We start from the raw sequence: 12,054 nt of genomic DNA, 5'->3' as shown, positions 1-12,054 counted from the left end.
GAGCAGGCCGCCCCTGATGCCCACTTAGGCCTGCTGAGTGGGGTCTGTGTCCCGCTCAGCCTGAGCCTAAGGGAATGCCCTGTACCCCTGGGAGGCGGTGGCGCAGAAAGATGTGCAGTTTCCTCTGACGGTGTCTTTGCCAGGTGAAGGCACGGGGCATTGTGCATTTGATCACTGCATACCCTTGAGAAGGGAGGTGTCCCGAGGAAGCAAGAGCGGAGGGGTGGGACCAGGCCTGGCTGTTCTCTCTCTATTTCTGTGAAATACCGACCCCCACCCTAGCTGGGCCCGAGAGGACCGTGGCCATTTCCCCATCTGTCCCGCACACGAGGTCGCAGAAGTGGGCTTAGAAAGGGTGCAGCCGAAAGGCCAGGGGCTGCACTCCTCAGCCGGGTGTTTAGGGGTGGGCTCAGCTGTTCAGAGACCACCCCTTCCCTGCTGTGGAAAGACAGCAACACATACACTGGCAGGACTGAATTCATTTCAAAGAACTTCATAAATAAATTCGTGACGTTTATTTATTTATTTTTGAGGCAGGGTCTCGCTCTGCTACCCAGGCTGGACTGCAGTGGCACGATCATGGCTCACGGCAGCTTTGAACTCCTGGACCCCAGGAATTCTACTGCCCCAGCCTCCCACATAGCTGGGACTACAGGTGAGCACTGCCACATCTGGCTAAATCTTTTATTTTTAAATTTTTCTATAGAGATGGGGTTCTCACTCTGTTGCCCAGGCTCGTCTCACACTCCTGGTCTCACATGATCTTCTTGCCTCAGCCACCCAAAGTGCTAGGATAATAGGAGTGAGCCACTGGGCCTGGCAGCTTTTTAGGATTTGAGGCAGACCATGTCCCTGACCAGAATTCATGATTTTTAATAAAAGTAACTGAGGCGTGATCCGAGATCGTGCCACTGCATGCCAGCCTGGGTGACAGAGAGACTCCATCTAAAAAAAATTAATAATAAAATAAAAGTAGCTGCAAAGCAGTATAAACCTGAGTACAGCTTATTCTTCCAGGCCTTCGCGAATTCCTGTCCAAGTGCTGCGAGGCCGTCCCCCTCTCCCTGCTGTCCCCTGCCTCCCCCATCCCTCCCCCATCCCTCCACCAGTGACGCTGCCATGTGCTCAAGCAGGAGCGGTCAGCCTTCATATTCCTTCGCTGGGCGGGCTTGGTTGGATTGAATATATTCAGTGGAGTTCTGAAGTCGCTATTGTGTTTTCACACACCCAAAAACTCTGCCTGGCATTTTATACACGTTATATCTGTTAATCCAAACCTAAATGAGGGTCACTGTGTCCGTTTTACAGATGAGGAAGTAGAGGTGGCTTCCCAACAGTCTCACAGCACACGGGGTCCAGCTGGGATGCTGCCCCAGACCTGCCACTTCCTGGCCCTGGAGCAGTCTCGGCGGCAGCTCGCTAGGGGCCCAGATCCTAGGGACACAGCTGGCTCTCCCCTCGCTCTGCCTTGTCTTGAGCTTGTCCCAAGTCTTGGGAGTCCCCGGGGCTGATACAGACAATGATAGACCTGGTGGAGTCTTTCAGGTCAGACCCTGGCACACCAGCCTCTCCATGCTCCCGACCCATGTCCTAGCGCTTCCTGCTCACCCGCCAGGGCCCGTGCACACCTCTACTGCAGACCCCAGCCTGCCCTCCCCAGAGCCTTCCAACGCCTAGACAAAATAAGCAGGTTCAGATTCCAAGCCTGAAACTTCTAGCTGGGTGAACCTGGGCAAGTTTCTTCCCCACCCCAAGCCTCAGTTTCCTCACTTGACAAACGTGGGCAACTCTCCTTACTGTTCTGACTCCTGCAGTTCCCCACTCTTGGCTGGAAATGAGGGCTGGGCAGCCCTGGAGGTAGCCGAGGCCGACAACCGCCTGTGCCTCACCTGACTTCTGGCAGATGTGTAGTCACCTTTCTGGTCCCCAGTTGTCACCAAGTCCTTCCCCTGCCTGATCCTACCAGATGCCAAGCCCTGAAGTCACCCCATCCGCACCGCTGCCACCACATCCCACCTCACTCTGGGCCCTTCCATCTTCATGCCCGCCCCTGGCCCGGGGCCTCACCTGGGCTTTTGAATAAATGGATGTGAGTGAATGAATGCGGTAAGAGAGGCTGGCCTGGCTATCAGCCGTGCTGGGGACCCTTCGTGGGTCTCTGGACTGACTTCAGGATTCGGAATCAGGCCGGGGCGGCGTCTTGGTGGGACAGCATTGTTCAACAGTCAACTCACAGTTTCTGCGCAGGGTCTTTCTAAAGGCGGTTATCTAGGGCTGGGGGGCGGGGAAGGCCTCGGACAGTCGGAACTCAGGAACTGGAACTCAGGAGCTGGTATTGCCTGGGTCTTCACTTTAAGGAAGATGGGAGCTGCTAGGAGCTGGGGGCTGAGCTGGGCAGCGAGCTAGGAAGAAGGAAGGGACTTCCTGGAAGACAGACAGACAGATATACGCACACAGATACACATACTTTGTCTTTCCTCTTTAACAGAGGTATATAATAAGTGCAGCAAGCAGTGTGAAGTGCAAAGCGAACAAATCTCAAATGCACAGCCCGATTAACTTTTCCATATGTGCACACCCTTGATGAAGATACGGAATAGCCCCCAGAAATAAGGCCTCCTCTTGCCCGTCCCAGTCAATCCCAGCCCCTTTCCCGGAGGTAGCCACGTGTTGGTCTCTCTCACTATACACTAGTTTTGCCTATTCTTGAACTTTGTATACAGCAGATCACACAATGCAGGCTTTTGTGCCTGACTTCTTTCACTCAGCACAATGTCTGTGAGAGTCGGTCGTGCTGTCATGTGGATCCACAGCTCTCTTCTCTATCTTCGAGGAGCTCTCCATTGTGCGGGTGTAACACTGCTCACCCTTCCTCCTGTCAGCGGGCATCTGGCTTGTTTCCATTCTTTGTCGACTTTGAAAACAGCTGCTCTGAGCATTCTTGCACTTGTCTTTGGTTGGATATGTGGACTCTTTTCTCTTAGGTAGACACCCAGAGGTGTAATTGCTAGGTTATAGGATAGGCAGGTCGGATTAACCATTGGTGCACTGGTTTAACCACCGGCTCTTTGAGGAGAAAAAGAAGCCCTTATGTGTGGTGTTGACCGGCTTTCCCTGGAGTAAAGAATCCCGCCATGGCCAATCTCGAGCTGCCGAGGCGAAGTCACTGCACGCAGGCGTACTCCATCCGACCCTGGAGTCCACATGAGCTGGCTCAAGAACACCTCTGGGCTGCTTTTCCTTAGGAGCCTGTTCAGATAGAACAGGGCCTGGGAACAGGATTATTCCTCCAATAAAGGAATGTGAGTGAATGATTGTGATCACAGGTGCCGGCCAGGCTATCAGCCATGCTGTGGACCTTTTGGGGGCCTCTGCACTGACCTTAGGATTCAGAATCAGGCCGGGGTGGTGTCTTGGCGAGACAGCCTGGTTCAACCCCAGAGATCAGGCTGTGTGGCATAACATGGGTCCGTTCATTGAGGGCACACTTGATGCTTATATTAACTTGACAACAGTGTCATCCCAGCATACTCTTTGGGCTAAAGGGCAAGTGTCCGCCTCTCACCAGCAGTTAAAGGGGATAGAAGGGGACCGTGGGCTGAGTGCCGTGGCTTGTGCCTGTAATCCCAGAACTTTGGGAGGCTGAGGCGGGTAGATCACCTGAGGTCAGCAGTTTGAGACCAGCCTGGCCAACGTGGTGAAACCTCATCTCTACTAAAAAAACCAAAAATTAGCTGGGTGCGGTGGTGGGCGCCTGTAATCCCAGCTAGTCGGGAGGCTAAGGAGGTTGCAGTGAGCCAAGACTGCACCATTGTACTCCAGCTGGGCAACAAGAGCAAAACTCCGTCTCAAAAAACAAAAACAAAAACGGGGGACCCTGTATCTTTGAGGGTAGCGTGCCTGTGGTGGCCGGGATCAGCCAGCCACTCCGAAGGTGAACTGTAGAGGAGAACTGCCTCACCCCCGCCTGCAGTGTCTCTTTGCTGCCAACTTGGAAGGTCTTATTAAGGAAAGTCATCATTTCTGTATCAAAACCAAGGCTCAGAGGGCCTAAGGTCACATAGCCAGCAAGAGGAAGCCAAGCTGGATGGCTCTGAAGCTTGGTGCTTGGAAAGGACATCTCTAGCATCAGCGGTATAAGCCTCTGTTGATGGTGTAAATGATACCTCGAAGCTCGTTTGGAAGCACCAGACCAGATAGGCCTTTCTGCTTCATTCAAGAGCCCCCCAGCTGGGCACCGTGGCTCAGCCTGTAATCCCAGCACTTAGGGAAGCTGAGGTGGGAGGATTGTTGAGACCAGGAGTTCAAGATCAGCCTGGGCAGCAGCATGGTGAAACCCTGTCTCTACTAAAAATATAAAACTTAGCTGGGCCTGATGGTGCATGCCTGTGGTCCCAGCTACTCGAGAGGCTGGGGTTGGAGGATCACCCGAGCCCGGGGGGTCGAGGCTATAGTGAACGGTGATTGTGCCAGTGCTCTCCAGCCTGGGTGACGGAGACCCTGTCTCATAAAAAGGGCCCCTCAGTTCCTCACTGTGGTATTTTATGGGCAGTGAGAAGCCAGCCTCCTGTCACCGGAGTGCATGGAGCGTCTCCAGTCCAGGCGCACCGCGGCTGTGATGAATCTGCCACTCTGAGGGCCTGCAGCCACCAAGGACGTAGCTGTTCCCAAGAAGCGCTCTGTGCTTATCTCCATCTCTGCTCACCCTCCCTGCCCAGGGTGGGGTGCATTCAGCATTCCTAGGGCTTCCTGGGCCGCTGTCCCAACTCCGTCTCTCTTCCCTATTCCCCTGGGTCTGCCCAGCAGGCGCTGACACACCCTTCGCCTCTCCTCAGTGCGGACATTTCCTGGCGCCCCCTTACCTATAGGAGAAAGTTCAAATGCCCGGGCTTGTTGGTGGTCCTTCTGGGCCTTGTAGAAGGTGGCACCTGCCTGCTTCCCAGAACAGCCCCTGCAGTCACCAACTTCCTACCTGAAAGTGGCTCAGGACAGAGCACAGGGTGGGCAACATTCTGGGGCCTTGGTCCCTGAGGAGGGGTCCCCAAGACCACCGTGGTGGCAGCAGTAGAAGGAGCCCAAGTCTGGGCCTTGTCACAGCCCCCTGCCCTGAAGCTGGACTTCTAGATTGATTTCACTTTCCTTCTTCCATCCCACCTCCTCATGCCACATCCTCTAGCCACGTGGTGGTGAAGGGTGTGATGGGGAGGGTGTGATGGGGAGGGTGTGATGGGGAGGGTGGGGGCAGCTCCCCTCCCTCGTGGGTTGCTGTGAAGAGTGGAGACGCTGGATGGAGTTCCTGAGAGGGCGCCCCACCTACTGACTGGCAGGTGGTCCTAGTCGGTGCCCAGCCACCAATGGCTCTATCACTTCCCTGGCTTGCTCCGCCCCCGCAGGTATGGTTCCGTTCCAGCGTAGACATAGTCTAATCTGGGTCAGTTTGCATCACCAGTGGCCTTAAATGCAAATACGAGATTTCCTTCTGTACCTTTTCAATCATTTTATCTTATAAAAAAGCCCGAAAGGCGTAGCCTTAGAGGTTCACAGTGGTTGGAGGGCACTGGGAGTGGGGTGGAGTTTTTCCTGTCTTTCTATGGGTTCTTTGGAAACCAGATTCTCTCTCCACCCTGACCTTATCTGGGCCCCTGCTGGAAGCCTCTGACTAATGGATGTAAGTGGGGAGTGAAGAAAATGGACAAGCAAACTTTAGCCTGAACAAAGGCTAAGTTCTGTTTTCAACATTTGAGATGGGGGTATCATGGGACGGGGGCTAGAAGGACCAGGGCTCTGGTGAGAGGCCGTGGGTCCGAGCCCTGCTGTTCTACCCGGCATGTGGCCCAGGACAGCCCCTTAGCCTCTCAGAGACTTGGTTCTTCCCATATGAACTGGGGTAATTGTGTTTACCTCCCAACCTTGGTAGGGATCAAATGAAATAACGTGTGGAGAAAACACCTTCTAAAGGGAAAAACAGTGTTTCACGACTAGCCATTGAGGATCTTTCCCCATTTAAAATATATGTGAGATATCCATATGATGGAATAGCATTCAGCATTAAAAAGGAAGGACATTCTGACACGTCCCACAACCTTGGATGGACCTTGAGGACGTCATACCAGTCACGGAAAGACAAATACTGGAGGATTCCACTTAGATGAGGCGTCTAGAGTGTCAGAGTCAGACAGACAGGAAGTAGACGGGGTTGCCAGGGGCTGGGCCGGGGGAACAGAGAGTTAGTGTTTCGCGGGTGTGGAGTTTCAGTGGGGGAGGATGAGAAGGTTCCGCAGATGGCTGGTGATGACGGTTGCATGTCAATGGGAATGGACTTACTACCACAGAACCGCACGCTCACAACTCGTCCCGATGGTAAATTCTATGTGAGGTATATTTTACCACAATAAAAAAAAATGTGTGACAGCCACTTTGGGAATGGAAAATGCAGGGATGGAAACATACACCTCATTCCAGAAAAAAAAAATAAGTCTGTGTGTATGTAAATTTCCTTTATATAGATGACAAGTGAAATGCAGGGAAAAGAGAGGAAACGGAAGGGAAGGTGCCAGCCTGCGAGGCTGCGGGTTTTTATAGCCTCCGGGTCAGTGTCCTTCACATTGGAGAAAAGCTGGTGTTGCCTGTAACATTTTTAAAGGTCAAAACCAATGGGAACTTCAGCCCCATGCCTAAATGCATGAAAATAGCAAATTTAAAAATTAATTACAAGGGCTCTCCTGCTGACACCTGGGTGCCAGCTCAGTTGGTGCGGAGCCGAGAGGGACAGTCGCTCTCAAAGGTGCCACTGTTCTCAGGAAGCCCTTTCACTGTCTGCTTCTATTCTCAGGAGCCAGCTAGGCTCTGCTTTATGCCATTGTCCCTGGACAACAATACATTTTGAAATGAAAAATGTTCTAATTGGATACAAAGGAGACACCTTCCAGATTCCAAGCCCAGGCGGGAATAAAGACTCTACGTAGCTAAGGGCAGAAGGAAGAAAGATTCAGCCAGGATGCTTGGGGAACCCTAAATCACCTTCCAACTTCCTGAGCTGTATGCAAACCTCTGCGACTCCACGGCACAGGAGAGTAGCCAGCCCCGGGTCCCGGCGGGGAGCACTTAGGGAGTGCCTGCCGCAGAGGGCTCTGCACTTGTCCTCTGACTGCAGTTCCCCCACCGTCCTGTGCATGGTTATCAGCCCCTCTGTTTTTCAGGTGAGCAACGCAATACTCCCAAAGGCTAAGATGGTTTGCCCTAGGTCAAGGTCATCAGCCCTAACAGGGAGAGCCTATGTGGCTTCAGTCCTTGCTCTGCCTATGGTAAAGTGGCTTTCCAATTTATCATAGTGCCAGCCTTTAGTCTAAGGAGCAAAAGACCTAGATTCCGTTCCAAGCTTGTATCTGGGAGGCCTTGGGTTAAGCGTTCACTCATTTTGAAACTAGTGATAATTTCTGTACCCATGACTATGGCTGGGTTTTGCTGCAGTAACACACATTCATGCTATACCCACTGCTGGCTAACTGGGGACCCTGCTCCGCGGGTCCTCCTTCTGGGACCTGGGCCACACCAGGGCAGGCAACAGGTGATCTGTAGTGGAAAGGCTTCAACCACATCCTTTAAGTGACACGGCCTAACTTCTAGGCGGTGGGAAGCGCCGTTTCGCCTTGTACCCGGGACAAAGAGAAACAGGCACTGGTGCTTATGATGGGAGTTTCCCAGCTTGCTTCACTGGGTTGTTGTTAGGATGGAGAGGGAATTGTGTCTGATGTGCTTTGTGAGACATTAAGCCCTCTGCAGATGTAAATTACACACACAAAACACAAATGTAAATTACAAACATAAAACATGAATGTCTCATCATTGTTGATGCCACTCCCATCTTCAAGACCATTCCAAGAATCAGCCGTGGCCGTCAACCCAGAGCCTCAGGACGCATCCCTTCCTGTCAGGACAAAAGACCCGGAGCAGACCCGCACAGGCGCTGTGGCTGCGCGGGCTGCACTGGGTTCCTGGTGCGCTGATTGTCTTTCCATTTTTCCTTCCTGTTTCTATCATTTTCCAATCCCAAAGCCACAGAAGCACCAGAATTTTAATAGACTTGGGCCCTAGAGCCTGATAGCAAGACATCATGGTGCACAGCTACAGAAGGCACATGCTGGGGCTTTAAACTGTGACATGAACACTGTCGTTTTTAAACCATACCACGGACCTCAGGGCCCTGCAGGGTGGTTGGGAGGTTTCTGGGAACACATTCGATAGTGGGGTGCCCATTTGATTGTTCTGTCCCAAGGCTATACCATAAGTTGGCTACCATGGCTTAAAAAAAACAACTCTGAGAAAGATCCTGACAACCTCTAACAGTGTCTAAATGTCTGGCATTGAGATTTATGCTTCCAAACGTCTGTCTTTTCTCTTTCCCTCAACCTCATTCCCCTTCCCTCAGCAATTCCATCTTTCTTTTGAGACAGTCTGACTCTGTGGCCCAGGCTGGAGTGCAGTGGCATGATCTTGGCTCTCTGCAATCTCTGCCTCCCAGGTTCAAGTGATTCTCTTGCCTTAGCCTCCCGAGTAGCTGGGACCACAGGCGCGCATCACCATGCCCAGCTAATTTTTGTATTTTCAGTAGAGATGCGGTTTCATCATGTTGGCCAGGCTGGTCTCAAATGCCTGACCTCAAGTGACCCACCTGCTTCGGCATCCCAAAGTGCTGGGATTACAGGTGTGAGCCACTGTGCCTGGCATCCTTCTCCTTTCTGATGACCTTGTCTCATCTTCCTCATGCTCCCCTCCGCCCCACGCACCTGACACACACACACACACACACACACACAGACGCACACATACCCCTTAAGCTCTAGCTTCCTTCTCTCTGCACCTCTTCTCCGATAGGAAGTGTAGATAATGAAGTTTCAGGAACACACCCTTGGCTTCAGACAGACCTGAGTTCAATTCCTGACACTCACTCTTGCTTGCTGGGTGATCTTGGGCCACTCCTAACCTCTCTGCACCTAGTTTCCTCACCATAGCTGGGGAAGGCAGCACCTTACAGGCTCACAAATGGGCCAGGGGTGACCGTGCCTGCCTTCCACCTCCTGCCCTCCCTCTCCTCTCCTGCTTGTAGTCCTGGCTCAGGGCCTGCACCTGCCTGCTCTGGGCTCTCCCAGCCCTCATGCGATGATGGCGCCCACCTGGGCCTGGCATTGGGCGGCCTCGCTCCAGTCTCCAGTCTTTAGGGCTCCGGGCCTGCCCGTCTCAATCCAGCCCAGCAGGAGGAAGAGGAGTGTGGCTGAAGCCTAAAGGCTGAGGTGGAGACTTGGGAGTGGTGGGGCTTTGGCAAATGGGCAGCCCAGGAGCAGTGTGGGTGGGAGAACGGGGATCTCCAAAGCCCAGAAAGAACAGCTGCATCTGCCTAAAGAGAAGTCCGGGTAAGAATGAGAATTGCTTTATTATCACTTCTGACAATTTGGATTGGACTTCTTATCTGTGACTCTACTCAGAGGCTGGACCGCGTGGGTCCACGACTCGTGGAATTGAATCTCTGTATGGTGCCTCCCACAGTGTAGGTGCTTGGGAAATCCTAGTTCTGTCCCAAGTCCCCTCCCGCTTGGATTCGCTGTTGCTTTTATGGCTTAGGCCCACCCCCACAAGGCCATAAGAGCAGCCCCTCGGGAGGGCTCTGGGCTGGGTGCACCCTCGCTCCAGGTGTGCCCTCGCTCAAGGTGCACCCTCACTCCAGGCTCACCCTCCAGCCATGCTGCTCTGCAGTCCCTGGCCCCCTTCCAGCCCTGGTGGAATCATTTGGCATTCTTGACCTGGTGCTTGGGCCGGCCTTGCAGCCTCTGCAGGGAGCCATTTCTGGCCACCATAGGCCTGCTCTCCCTCAGCCCACCCAGCCTGCTCCCAACACTCTCTTTCCCAGAAGAGGCAGGAGAATGAGGCAATTAGGGTAACCAAGGTTATTAAGGCAGAAGCAAAAGAACAACAGGTGCAGCCAGTTCTAGGCAAGATTGGGCAGCACACAGGCCACACCCTCCCTCCTGTCATAACAAGGCGGAAGTTTCCACCTCACCCTCTGATTGGCCGTAAGTCAGTCTCCACTTCAGCCTCTGATTGGTCACAAGCCAATCCTTCATAGGGTATAACCAATTGGAGGCCTCTAAAGGGCACCTGGGGTGTTACCAAACATTTGTAGCTTGAGAAAACCCACTTGCTCCAGCCTGCTCCCACTCTGTGGATTGCACTTTCGCTCTTCGATGCGTCTGTACCTTCCTTACTCTGTTCTTTTGTTGCACTGTTTGTGCGTTTTGTTCAATTCTTTGTTCAATATGCCAAGAACCTGGACAACTCAGCCAAGACCTTCCATCTGGTAAAAAGAGAACTCGGGAAGGAGGGGCCGTGCCCCGCCCCACCTGAGGCTTGAGATACTTCCTAATGTTCCTGCTGGGCCCTGGCCCTGCTTGGACCCAACTCCTTGCCCCCTCAGCTCTGCTTTCGCCGTCTCCAGGACTTCGGATGCTAACAGAAGCCGTGGGTGAGGAGGAGCTCCTGAGCCAGGAAGGTGGCCGGCTTCACCATCACTGGCCTGGTCCTCTGCGGAACAGACCTCAGAAGCGGCCCCTCTTGAAGGCATGTTTGGAATAGGCCGATTCCTTTTGGGTGGGTGCTAATTCCTCCCAGTTTTGCTGGGGAGGGCCTGACGGGCGAACTTCCATGCCTCCTTTGACCCAGAGGTGGTCTCCACCCACTAGTCAGGCAGGGGAAAGATCACCTGTAGTTCTCCATCTTCCTACAGCAGGCCCACACCGTCCTGCCTATTTCCCAACACCTCCCTGCAGAATCACAGAAATGGCAGAGTTGGAAGGGCCCACAGAGGATCTGAGCCCACACCCCACAGGCCCTCATGCACAGCTGCGTCCCTTGGCTCATGCCAAGCCAGGGCCAGCGTCTATGTCTTCAAACTCCCAGCTAAAGACACAGGCTTCCTCCCGTCTCTCCACCACCTGTCTCTGCACAAGTGGCTCAGGGACTTGCTCTGAAGTGAGCCCGAATAGCAGACATGACTCAGCTATAAGCTATAATAACAGCTCCCTGCCCTTCCCCCCAGCCCCCTTAGGCCTCACGCTGAGACTGCCATCCTGGCTCTCAACAGTCCAGCCGGATCCACTTGTCCTTCACGTGGGTACTGAATGCGTCTCCTTGCAGAATAGGTGTCTTCAAACCTCCCAGAGCTTTAAACATAAGGATCTTGCAGACTGAGGAAGGAGGGATGCTCACACCAGGAGAGGCAGCAGGGCCTCACGGGACCCTGAGTCACACCTCCGGGTTCAGCTTTCTGTGGCATGCCTTCACTGTTGTTATTTAAATCACTCTCTCCTCGTCTGCAGGCAGGTATCACTGACGTATGCAGATGGAGTTAGGTGTCTTATGATGTGACTCCACTGTGTGTGGGTAGCAAGATCCATGTCCTCAAAGTGAAGGTCACCCTGAAACCCAGCCAAGGTCAGCGGCTGCCATGGTTTGGAGGCAGAGCTGAAGGCAATCGGTGTACAGTGGATGGAATTAGTTGTAGCCCGTTCCACACCGTGATTCGGAGAGAGCTTATTTATAAGAGAGGCTTTTTCTCTAGGTTGTTAGAAAGCAGCCGCTGTGCCAAGTAATATGAACTCAGCTGTAATTTTGAAAATTGTAACATGTCACCAAGTGATGCTGATGCCATGGAGTGAGAGAAGTTTCTAGGAGACAGGGAATTCAGGAGAATGAGAAGGAGAGAATGGACCAGAGCTTCAGAAGCCCTCTCCAGGGGACGGGCAGCTCTGTGTCTGGTGTGGCCATTGTCCCACCCTGATGGAATTCTTTCCCCAGCAGGTGTTTCCCAGATGTTTGGGATGCTCCAGGCACTGCGCTAGGTTCTGGTGGCCCTGTCCTTAAGGGACTTATGTGCTAGAAAGGACAGCAAGAGACTAGAAAAGGGATGAGGGTCCCTGCATGCTTCTCTGACGTCCTTCTGTGTGGCTTTGCCATGCGCTCAGGGCACCCCTGCCTGAGTGGCCTTCATAACTTGTCCTGGTC

This window comes from Papio anubis, chromosome 16 (genome assembly GCF_008728515.1).
Source record: "Papio anubis isolate 15944 chromosome 16, Panubis1.0, whole genome shotgun sequence".
NCBI lineage: Eukaryota > Metazoa > Chordata > Mammalia > Primates > Cercopithecidae > Papio > Papio anubis.
Note: the sequence above shows the minus strand (reverse complement) of the source record.